Source organism: Salmo trutta, chromosome 12 (assembly GCF_901001165.1).
Source record: "Salmo trutta chromosome 12, fSalTru1.1, whole genome shotgun sequence".
NCBI lineage: Eukaryota > Metazoa > Chordata > Actinopteri > Salmoniformes > Salmonidae > Salmo > Salmo trutta.
In genome coordinates, this window is record NC_042968.1 from 47,415,228 (window position 1) to 47,427,260 (window position 12,033).

Here is a 12,033-nt window from a genome sequence, read left to right on the forward strand (position 1 = left end):
ACAGGAATAGAACCAAGAATCAACCTGGTACCCATCACTACAACACAGGAATAGAACCAAGAATCAAACTGGTACCTGGTACCATCACTACAACACAGGAATAGAACCAAGGATCACACCTGGTACCTGGTACCCATCACTACCACACAGGAATAGAACCAAGAATCACCTGGTACCCATCACTACAACACAGGAATAGAACCAATAATCAACCTGGTACCTGGTACCCATCACTACAACACAGGAATAGAACCAAGAATGGCTTAGGACTTTCAGCGTGACCCCTAATGTGTCGCTCCGTCACATATTTGTGTATTACAAGGGTTTAAAAGTGAAGTTAATGATTTTAAACCCCCGAAATGCTATTTTTAATGGGGGGGTGGAAGTGCTCTCTGGACAGTCGTAGCTGTATTGATTCCCCCTGTCTAGTGAGAGGCAGAAGGCAGGGCCATTGGACTGGCCAATCCATGTGGGCACGAGGCCCATTAAGGATCAAATCAAATGTATTTATAAAGCCCTTCTTACATCAGCTGATGTCTCAAAGTGCTGTACAGAAACGCAGCCTAAAACCCCCAAAACAGCAAGCAATGCAGGTGTAGAACCCTATTCCCTATATAGTTCACTACTTTAGACCTTGTCCCCTTTTCGACCTGGTGAAAAGTAGTGCACTATATAGCCAGCTGTCTCCTATCCCCACCACTGTTTTACCTTGTTGGTCTCCCTTCAGCCATGTCACTGTACTGCACAGACCAAGACTAGACCAGCTGCCCAGCGAGCTTCTTGATGCCATCTACACTGGCTTAGTGAAACAAGGTAAGTCATGTTTCAGAACAATGAGAGCACATATAGGCCTAGTCTAGTGTCAGTGCAGGTCATCACAGCAACAACTAGCCTAGCGTCAGTGCAGGTCACCACAGCAACAACTAGCCTAGCGTCAGTGCAGGTCACCACAGCAACAACTAGCCTAGCGTCAGTGCAGGTCACCACAGCAACAACTAGCCTAGCGTCAGTGCAGGTCACCACAGCAACAACTAGCCTAGCGTCAGTGCAGGTCACCGCAGCAACAACTAGCCTAGCGTCAGTGCAGGTCACCGCAGCAACAACTAGCCTAGCGTCAGTGCAGGTCACCACAGCAACAACTAGCCTAGCGTCAGTGCAGGTCACCACAGCAACAACTAGCCTAGCGTCAGTGCAGGTCACCACAGCAACAACTAGCCTAGCGTCAGTGCAGGTCACCACAGCAACAACTAGCCTAGCGTCAGTGCAGGTCACCACAGCAACAACTAGCCTAGCGTCAGTGCAGGTCACCACAGCAACAACTAGCCTAGCGTCAGCGCAGGTCACCACAGCAACAACTAGCCTAGCGTCAGTGCAGGTCACCACAGCAACAACTAGCCTAGCGTCAGTGCAGGTCACCGCAGCAACAACTAGCCTAGCGTCAGTGCAGGTCAGCACAGCAACAACTAGCCTAGCGTCAGCGCAGGTCACCACAGCAACAACATCTATTATCACAACTATATGAGTTGTCATAGGTATCTGACCTCGTCAGGGCATCGCCCCAGTACAGCCTAGGTATCTGACCTCGTCAGAGCATCACCCCCAGTACAGCCTAGGTATCTGACCTTGTCAGAGCATCACCCCTAGTTACAGCCTAGGTATCTGACCTCGTCAGAGCATCACCCCTAGTTACTGCCTAGGTATCTGACCTCGTCGGAGCATCACCCCTAGTTACAGCCTAGGTGTCTGACCTCGTCAGAGCATCACCCCAGTACAGCCCAGGTATCTGGCCTCGTCAGAGCATAACCCCTAGTACAGCCTAGGTATCTGACCTCGTCAGAGCATAACCCCTAGTTACAGCCTAGGTATCTGACCTCGTCAGGGCATCACCCCCAGTACAGCCTAGGTATCTGACCTCGTCAGAGCATCACCCCTAGTAAAGCCTAGGTTTCTGACCTCGTCAGAGCATCACCCCTAGTAAAGCCTAGGTTTCTGACCTCGTCAGAGCATCACCCCTAGTACAGCCTAGGTATCTGACCTCGTCAGGGCATCACCCCAGTACAGTCTAGGTATCTGACCTCGTCAGGGCATCGCCCCTAGTACAGCCTAGGAATCTGACCTAGTCAGAGCATCGCCCCCAGTACAGCCTAGGTATCTGACCTCGTCAGAGCATCACCCCCAGTACAGCCTAGGTATCTGACCTCGTCAGGGCATCACCGCCAGTACAGCCTAGGTATCTGACCTCGTCAGGGCATCACCCCCAGTACAGCCTAGGTATCTGACCTCGTCAGGGTATCACCCCCAGTACAGCCTAGGTATCTGACCTCGTCAGAGCATCACCCCCAGTACAGCCTAGGTATCTGACCTCGTCAGAGCATCACCCCAGTACAGCCTAGGTATGTGACCTCGTCAGAGCATCACCCCTAGTACAGCCTAGGTATCTGACCTCGTCAGAGCATCACCCCAGTACAGCCTAGGTATCTGACCTCGTCAGGGCATCACCCCCAGTACAGCCTAGGTATCTGACCTCGTCAGGGCATCACCCCAGTACAGCCTAGGTATCTGACCTCGTCAGAGCATCACCCCTAGTACAGATAATTTGGTAAGTCAGTCTGGATAAGAGCGTCTGCTTAATGACTAAAACGTAGACATCATTAATTGGTCTTTATGCGAGACGTTGATGTTACTGAACTCCCTGTTCAAACAGTTGGCACACAGTTCAGACACTCATCAGTACAAGACATACCACCAGAGGTCTCTTCACAGTCCGCAGGTCCAGAACAGACTGGGAAACACACAGTTCAGAGACCCATCGGTACAACACATACCACCAGAGGTCTCTTCACAGTCCCCAGGTCCAGAACAGACTAGGAAACACACAGTTCAGAGACCCATCGGTACAAGACATGCAACCAGAGGTCTCTTCACAGTCCCCAGGTCCAGAACAGACTGGGAAACTGTTAAGAGAATTATGTTCTCAATGTTAACTTCAATTAAAATACTCAGTCTGCCATCCATAATGTGTACGATTCTGGTTTAATAACACAGACTGAGGACAAGCTTACAAGAGTCAGAATTGTTTATTCAGGAGGGCGCTTTGCAGTTCCTACACAAAACATCTATTATATACCAGGCTTCTCATTTACACATTACACACTAACACTAAGGAGAGTGAATTGTTCTTCCCCAGGACTCTCAACACCGTAACTTTTTACTCAGCCGACAGTATTTCAGTACTCTGAGATGAGGAAAACCTGGAGGGTTCAAGCTAGGTCAGGTCAACCAAAGTTTAACAGTTCTTGATGTTTACTTAAACACACAGACACCTCTATTCCTCTCCTATCCTAGTCAATCTCATGAGACTTATGCTTAAAACCCTTTAGTTACTTATTCTACAGGCTATATAGACCATATCCCTAAAATCAGGGTAGAATTATTTAATAATTACTCTCAAGCAGGAATTCCTTTAACAGAAACACACCGTATTAAATCGAGCCATGACTACACGGAACTCTCCGGTAACCCAGGTAACTCAAGCTACCCATAAAACCAGATAAAAGAACACCTTACTGTGTCTCTTCACAGTCCCATTTCCTACATATTGGAATTTACACTGTGTTATGTATTAGATCTAGATGTTGTATGTATGTACTGATATGTAGGCTGTGGGTGATGTTTTAAATGTATGTATTTCAGTCCTTGACTAATAATGTTCTGTACTATGGATTATGTCATGTGGACCCATGGAAGAGTAACGGATGCTTTTGCCGCAGCTAATGGGGATCCTGATAAATACCAACACCAAATTATCTGGGCTACAGGTTACCCCCTACATAACTGTAGTAGACAGACACCAGACCTGGGCTACAGGTTAACCCCCGTACATAACTGTAGTAGACAGACACCAGACCTGGGCTACAAGTTAACCCCCTACATAACTGTAGTGGACAGACACCAGACCTGGGCTACAGGTTACCCCCTACATAGCCAGTCCTCCTCTATCTACAGGATGCCCTAGCCTACAGGAAGCCCTAGCCTCTAGGAAGCCCTAGTCTACAGGAACCCCTAGTCTACAGGAACCCCTAGCCTACAGGAAGCCCTAGCCTACAGGAAGCCCTAGCCTACAGGAAGCCCTAGCCTCTAGGAAGCCCTAGCCTCTAGGAAGCCCTAGCCTCTGTCTGTATGTTGTTGTTGTAAACTAGGTGTAATAGCGTCTCCACAACACACCAACCAGATGTATCACCTCACAGTGGCATGCCTTCTAATGTCTGTCTACTCCTCTGGCTTGCTGCGTTGGGGGGAGTAGGTGCACGTTGTTGGCTACACAAGCTCACCAAGGCCCAAATACCTGCGCAAACACACACCATGTTAGACTATGAGCCACGGACGTGTGTCAGCAATGTGAGAGGTGGTGGAGTGCCAAGTGTGTGTGTGTGTGTGTGTGTGTGTGTGTGTGTGTGTATTCTCACAGATGCAACCCAGATCTGCACACTGGCATCTATCCCTTCCACAACAGCATATTTCCCTGATGGGGACACAAACACACATGTAGCTATATAGCTTTTCTCCCACAGCCCCTGTCTGAATGTACAAACACATTAAACTACTTGAGTCTTAAAGGCCAAATGTGTCCATTTGTGTATAATGTGGTCCAGGCCAGGTTAATGTTAACTAGGCTGAGCATTTAGATGCCAAGAGTTACAATGAGCTTGCCCTGAATCACATAGGGTGTGCGTCCCAAATGACATTATAAAAAGGGAAATAGGAAGCCATTTAGGACGCTGTCATATGTAGGTGCAGCTATCCACACAACAAATAATAGTGTGCGTCCCAAATGACACTATAAAAAGGGAAATAGGAAGCCATTTAGGACGCTGTCATATCTAGGCGCAGCTATCCACACAACAAATAATAGAGAAACAGTACAACTTTGGCTGTAGTATCGGTATCATTCAGTCAAACTCCACTTTCCTCTGCTGTTGAGGAAACTCAACTCATCTCCTAATAGTCAGGTCTGGTATGTTGTCTACTGTCACACCCATCTTTAAATAGCCTTGACTAGCAGGCTCTTATAACACGCAGTGAAAGCCAGTGACCGGTTATAACTACCCCACATGTCACATCGTCTCTTTGCTATACTGTGTACAAGAAGAACACCTGTCATATCTGTTCTGGTCCAGTCCACATCGTCTCTTTGGTGTACAAGAAGAACAACCTGTCATATCTGATCTACTAGCGATTCATTTGATCAGTACTTTCTGAAGAACATTTCATTCTGGTTTGATCATGTTTCTTTAGTAGCTAACGTTACTAGTAACTAATGTGTTTTTTGAAACATTTTTGCATTATTATTATTCCCCACAACACATTTGTCATATCTGTTTGAGCGACAAGACACATAACAGCGGATGTATGAACGGATTAAAAATGGTCAATTACATTAGCTAAGCAAGTTACAATTATTAACTTCAGAAATCATTCAAACAAATAAGAAAGTAATCGCTATTCACGAGTCGTGATTAACGTTAGCTAGCATTGAAAACATGTTACATCGGTTGCTATTTTTGCCTTTAATTGACCAACATATTGTTCCTAGCTAAATCAAAGCTAGCTAGCCAGTTAGCATAACAACACCATCTCATTGTTGTATCTGTGACAACACTACCAATTATGTTAGCATAGTTACGTTAACTGGCCAAGCTAACTAGCCAGTTACAACAATGAGATGGTATTGTTATGCTAACTGGCTAGTTAGCTTGGCCAGTTAACGTAACTATGCTAACATAATTGGTAGTGTTGTCACAGATACAACAATGAGATGGTGTTGTTATGCTAACTGGCTAGTTAGCTTGGCCAGTTAACGTAACTATGCTAACATAATTGGTAGTGTTGTCACAGATACAACAATGAGATGGTATTGTTATGCTATCTGTGACAACACTACCAATTATGTTAGCATAGTTACGTTAACCGGCCAAGCTAGCTAGCCAGTTAGCATATCAACACTACCAATTCTGTTAGCATAGTTAACCGGCCAAGCTAGCTAGCTAGTTAGCATAACAACACTACCAATTCTGTTAGCATAGTTAACCGGCCAAGCTAGCTAGCGTTATCTGTCGCCTCTTACCACAATGTTCCTTGTTCGAGACCAGACGTGGATGTATGTCGTCGGTTACATTTTGATACGGCGTGTTATTTTTCATCCCAAAGAAAGCCACAAACAACCACCATCTTCACCCTTTCTCTCTCTGTCTCTCTCTGTCTGTTCTCTCTATCTCTCTTCTCTGTCTCTCTATCTCTCTTCCTCTTCTCTATCTCTCTTCCCCTTCTCTCTCTCTCACAGCTGGAGGAATTACTTCCGGGTTGAGCTTCTTCCTGATTGGACTGTACGAAGCGAACCGAAGCTTTTTAGAAAAGAGCCGATTTATGGTCCAACTGGATTCTGCTTTGGCCGGTCAGCATTTACGGTGATGCGGTTCTGCAAATGCATGGCATTCATACTTCTTGCGCTTCGCAGAGCCACAAATACAATGAGACAGACTGATTTCACCAGATGTATAAATGTGAAGTTTCCTCTCACTACCAAATATGCTGGTGGTGAGAGGAAGCCCAGTGGCCTGCAGTGGGAGAACATGGAACCAGATGGATTTTAGCCGAAATTCTGCAAATATTCTCATCGTTGAAACAATTGATCTCAATACAGTTTTCTGTTCCCAAAACTTTAATCTGTTACGAACAGAGTGGACTAAGATTTGTAGATCTTACCCTTGGCCAAAACTTTTTAAAAAACAACATCAAAAAACATTTGTGCTATTTAGAAGGAGCGCAAAGTCGAATTGAGATTTTGCACACACGCACTACACAGAGTAGCCGTTTCCAAACGGAAATGTGTAAAGATATGCTATAAGGAGTAAATAGGATCTTGCTGCCTCGTTCTTGGCTCTGCCCCCTCCTTGCATGTTCTGCCCACTGTGACTCATTTTTCCCCATTGGAAACGACAGGCTGTGGTCTATCTTGGCTCAGTCGGAAACATCTTTGCCAGAGCTGCTTCTTCTTCTTCTTCGGAATAATGGCATTCGCACATTTTGTTTGTGCATGCCGCCACCTACTGTGGTATGTAAGTACTGTGTCCACCTACTGTGTTGTGTGGTACTGTGTCCACCTACTGTGCTGTGTGGTACTGTGTCCACCTACTGTGCTGTGTGGTACTGTGTCCATCTACTGTGCTGTGTGGTACTGTGTTCACCTACTGTGCTGTGTGGTACTGTGTCCACCTACTGTGCTGTGTGGTCCACCTACTGTGCTGAAGGTGGAAAAGGAAGATTGCTCCATCAACAAACATCTATATACCACTATTACACACCACCAACTATATACCACTATTACATACCACCAACTATATACCACTATTACATACCACCAACTATATACCACTATTACACACCACCATCTATATACCACTATTACATACCACCAACTATATACCACTATTACATACCACCAACTATATACCACTATTACACACCACCAACTATATACCACTATTACATACCACCATCTATATACCACTATTACATACCACCAACTAAATACCACTATTGCATACCACCATCTAACATCTATATACCACTATTACATACCACCAACTATATACCACTATTACATACCACCAACTATATACCACTATTACACACCACCAACTATACCACTATTACACACCACCAACTATATACCACTATTACACACCACCATCTATATACCACTATTACATACCACCAACTATATACCACTATTGCATACCACCATCTAACATCTATATACCACTATTACATACCACCAACTATATACCACTATTACACACCACCATCTAACATCTATATACCACTATTACACACCACCATCTATATACCACTATTACATACCACCAACTAACACCTATATACCACTATTACATACCACCAACTATATACCACTATTACACACCACCATCTAACATCTATATACCACTATTACACACCACCATCTATATACCACTATTACATACCACCAACTAACATCTATATACCACTATTACATACCACCATCTATACACCACTATTACATACCACCATCTGTACACCACTATTACATACCACCAACTAACAACTATATACCACTATTACATACCACCATCTAACATCTATATACCACTATTACATACCACCAACTAACATCTATATACCACTATTACATACCACCATCTATATACCACTATTACATACCACCAACTATATACCACTATTACACACCACCAACTATATACCACTATTACATACCACCAACTATATACCACTATTACACACCACCATCTATATACCACTATTACATACCACCATCTATATGCCACTATTACATACCACCAACTAAATACCACTATTACACACCACCAACTATATACCACTATTACATACCACCAACTATATACCATTAATACACACCACCATCTAACATCTATTTACCACTATTACACACCACCAAACTATATACCACTATTACACACCACCAACTAACATCTATACCACTATTACATACCACCATCTATATACCTCTATTACATACCACCAACTATATACCACTATTACACACCACCATCTATACACCACTATTACATACCACCATCTAACATCTATATACCACTATTACATACCACCATCTATATACCACTATTACACACCACCAACTAACATCTATATACCACTATTACATACCACCATCTATATACCACTATTACAAACCACCAACTATATACCACTATTACACACCACCATCTAACATCTATATACCACTATTACACACCACCAACTATATACCACTATTACACACCACCATCTATATACCACTATTACATACCACCATCTATATACCACTATTACATACCACCAACTATATACCACTATTACACACCACCAACTATATACCACTATTACATACCACCAACTATATACCATTATTACACACCACCATCTAACATCTATATACCACTATTACACACCACCAACTATATACCACTATTACATACCACCAACTATATACCATTATTACACACCACCAACTAACATCTATACACCACTATTACATACCACCATCTATATACCACTATTACACACCACCAACTAACCCTCCACCTATATAACAGAAAATATCACAAGTCCACTTAAAGCTCCCTTCACCGATTTAACAGAACCCAACTCATTTTCTACCCAGCCTGAGACGACATGTGGATAAGCCAAAAGGCAGGGATCCACTTTCTCCAAAACTGTCACTCCCACTGGCCCCGAATGGTTCTCTTATATCGTTACAACTTTTGATACTTAACTATATTTAGAACCAAATACTTTTAGACTTTTACTCAAGTAGTATTTTACTGGGTAACTTTTACTCAAGTAGTATTTTACTGAGTGACTTTTACTTGAGTAGTATTTTACTGGGTGACTTTTACTCAAGTAGTATTATATTGAGTGACTTTTACTTGAGTAGTATTTTACTGGGTGACTTTTACTCAAGTAGTATTATACTGAGTGACTTTTACTCAAGTAGTATTTTACTGGGTGACTTTTACTCAAGTAGTATTTTACTGGGTGAGTTTTACTCAAGTAGTATTATACTGAGTGACTTTTACTCAAGTAGTATTTTACTGGGTGACTTTTACTCAAGTAGTATTTTACTGGGTGACTTTTACTTGAGTACATTTCTATTAAGGTATCTATACTTTTACTCAAGTATGTTAATTGGGTACTTTTTCCAACGCTGCTTGAGTACAGTGGTGGAAAAAGTACTCAATCGTCATACTTGAATAAAAGTTACAAGTAAAAGTAAATGCTGTACATCAAATTCCTGATATTAAGCAAACCTTAAAATAAGGGCTATGATTCGTGTAGGCTTATCCGGGCGTGAAGTTCTGATAACCATGTAAATCTCTTCAGGACAAGGTGACTTTTATCAATATATTCCGCCTGTATTTATCCCCCCAACAATGAAATGCAAATTAGCTGCTATTGTGGCTATCATAAAGAACTACAAATACCACGATGGGTCTGGATGAGACTGACGAATCCAGACAAAGGTAAGAATCTATGGATTAACCAAATTTACCTCAGCTAAATATAGTAATTAATAAACTGACTGAATTGTCTTGTGCAAGTTTTAAATTAACACAAAACCTGTTAGTAAAGGTGTCAGCTGGAGGTGACGTGCAGGTGCTGGCTGGGATTTGTAGTCTTGCATGATGTCTACATTGACGCTAATTAGCATTTTTGAAATTGAGAGTAAATAAAGCTGAATATATAGATTTACATGGTTATCAAAATGTCACGCCAAGGTAAACCTACACAAAAACACAGCCCTTATTTTAAGTGTTTCTAAAAAATCCCCTTTCAGAAAAAATGTATGGTGTAAAAAAATGATTGGATATATTTCCCTGTTTGACCGCAAGGTTTTATGGGTATTATGACACCTCCACTGTGGGACTCTAGTAATTACTTTTTTTTTGTTGTTGTTGGCATTAACTCCTGCCATGTTTCATTGGACAAAGTAGATAAATGCTGAAAATCAGGTCTGGTGGTGAACACACGTCGAGGAGATCTGATACGGTTTGTTCTATGAGATCTTCTTCACCAGCTGACGTCACTTCCTGGGAAGTTTGAAGCGTTTCTGTCATCATAAAAGGCCCATAAAGACTTCATAACGGTGACGTTATTAACTGACTGATATTATCTCATAGAACAAAACGTATAAAGATCTCCTAAGCCTGTGTTTACCACGTACCTTATTTACGGGCGTTTATCCCAACAACAACAAAAAAAAACATATTCTTTCCACATTCATTTTCGCCATAGGAATGGCTGAATGAACCAGAGGTAACTCATATAAGGGTTTCTAGAACTACAAGCCGGCGAGCTCTATAAAAAAACAAGCAGGTATCTATACTTGGAGTCCTTGGAGTTTCAGCTTTCCAAGCATCTCTGTTTTCTCTCCACTTATTACATGGCGCTGTTTCATGGTTTCAAGTCTGGGACAGTAAAGTTACCGGTATGTTGGTAAACAGCGCCATCCAGTGGACTAGAGTGGAAGTGCACCTGGGGGTCTCTAAAGTCACAGATTTCACATAGTAACTGAGAGGTGGACATGGACATTTCCACGCAAGTTGGCACTCTTAGTACTGTGGTTAGCGTGCAGTACCAGGCAGGATAGACAACTCTTTAGGTACCATGGTGCGTTTCGGTTTAACTTAGTCATTGTATTTGGCTCAGTTGGTAGAGCATGGTGTTTGCAACGCCAGCATGGTGTGTGCAATGCCAGGGTTGTGGGTTCAATTCCCACGGGGGGCCAGTACAAAAAAAAAAGCATGAAATGAAATGTATGCATTCACTAGTGTAAGTCGCTCTGGATAAGAGTGTCTGCTAAATGTAAAAATGTATGTTTTTTAATTTCCAGGGTCAATGCCCTGCTCAAGGGCATGTTGACTGATCTCCCACCAGGCCAAAAAGCGTGATCCCGAACCCGCCAAGATCCCCCCCACAGTTCCCCAATAGCTGTCCCTCAACCCTCCAAGATCCCCCCCACAGTTCCCCAATAGCTGTCCCTCAACCCTCCAAGAACCCCCCACAGTTCCCCAATAGCTGTCCCTCAACCCTCCAAGATCCCCCCACAGTTCCCCAATAGCTGTCCCTCAATTCTCCAAGATCCCCCCACAGTTCCCCAATAGCTGTCCCTCAACCCTTCAAGATCCCCCACACAGTTCCCCAATAGCTGTCCCTCAACCCTCCAAGAACCCCCCACAGTTCCCCAATAGCAGTCCCTCAATCCTCCAAAATCCCCCCCACAGTTCCCCAATAGCTGCTCCCTCAACCATTCGAGACCCCTCCCACAGTCCCCCCCCACCAGGAAGAAAAATAAAATAAATAAAAAAATGTATTCCATTCCCCCCACCCCCCAAGAACCCCCCCAATGCACCAACAACCAAGAGAATGAACTAAAGAGAATAAAAAGAAAAGACA

The 12,033-nt window shown here is 43.3% G+C and overlaps 1 protein-coding gene across 1 annotated transcript in view; it reads right to left on the reverse strand.

Annotated features, from left to right (window-relative positions):
• The window catches only part of LOC115203676 (palmitoyltransferase ZDHHC7), a 48,653-nt gene extending 42,139 nt beyond the window's left edge, over positions 1 to 6,514 (reverse strand). The window contains exon 1 of the mRNA XM_029768602.1: positions 6,125 to 6,514. The gene's annotated coding sequence lies outside the window, so the exon portion shown is untranslated. The remainder of the gene's footprint in view (positions 1 to 6,124) is intronic.
• Between the last annotated feature and the right edge of the window lie 5,519 nt (positions 6,515 to 12,033).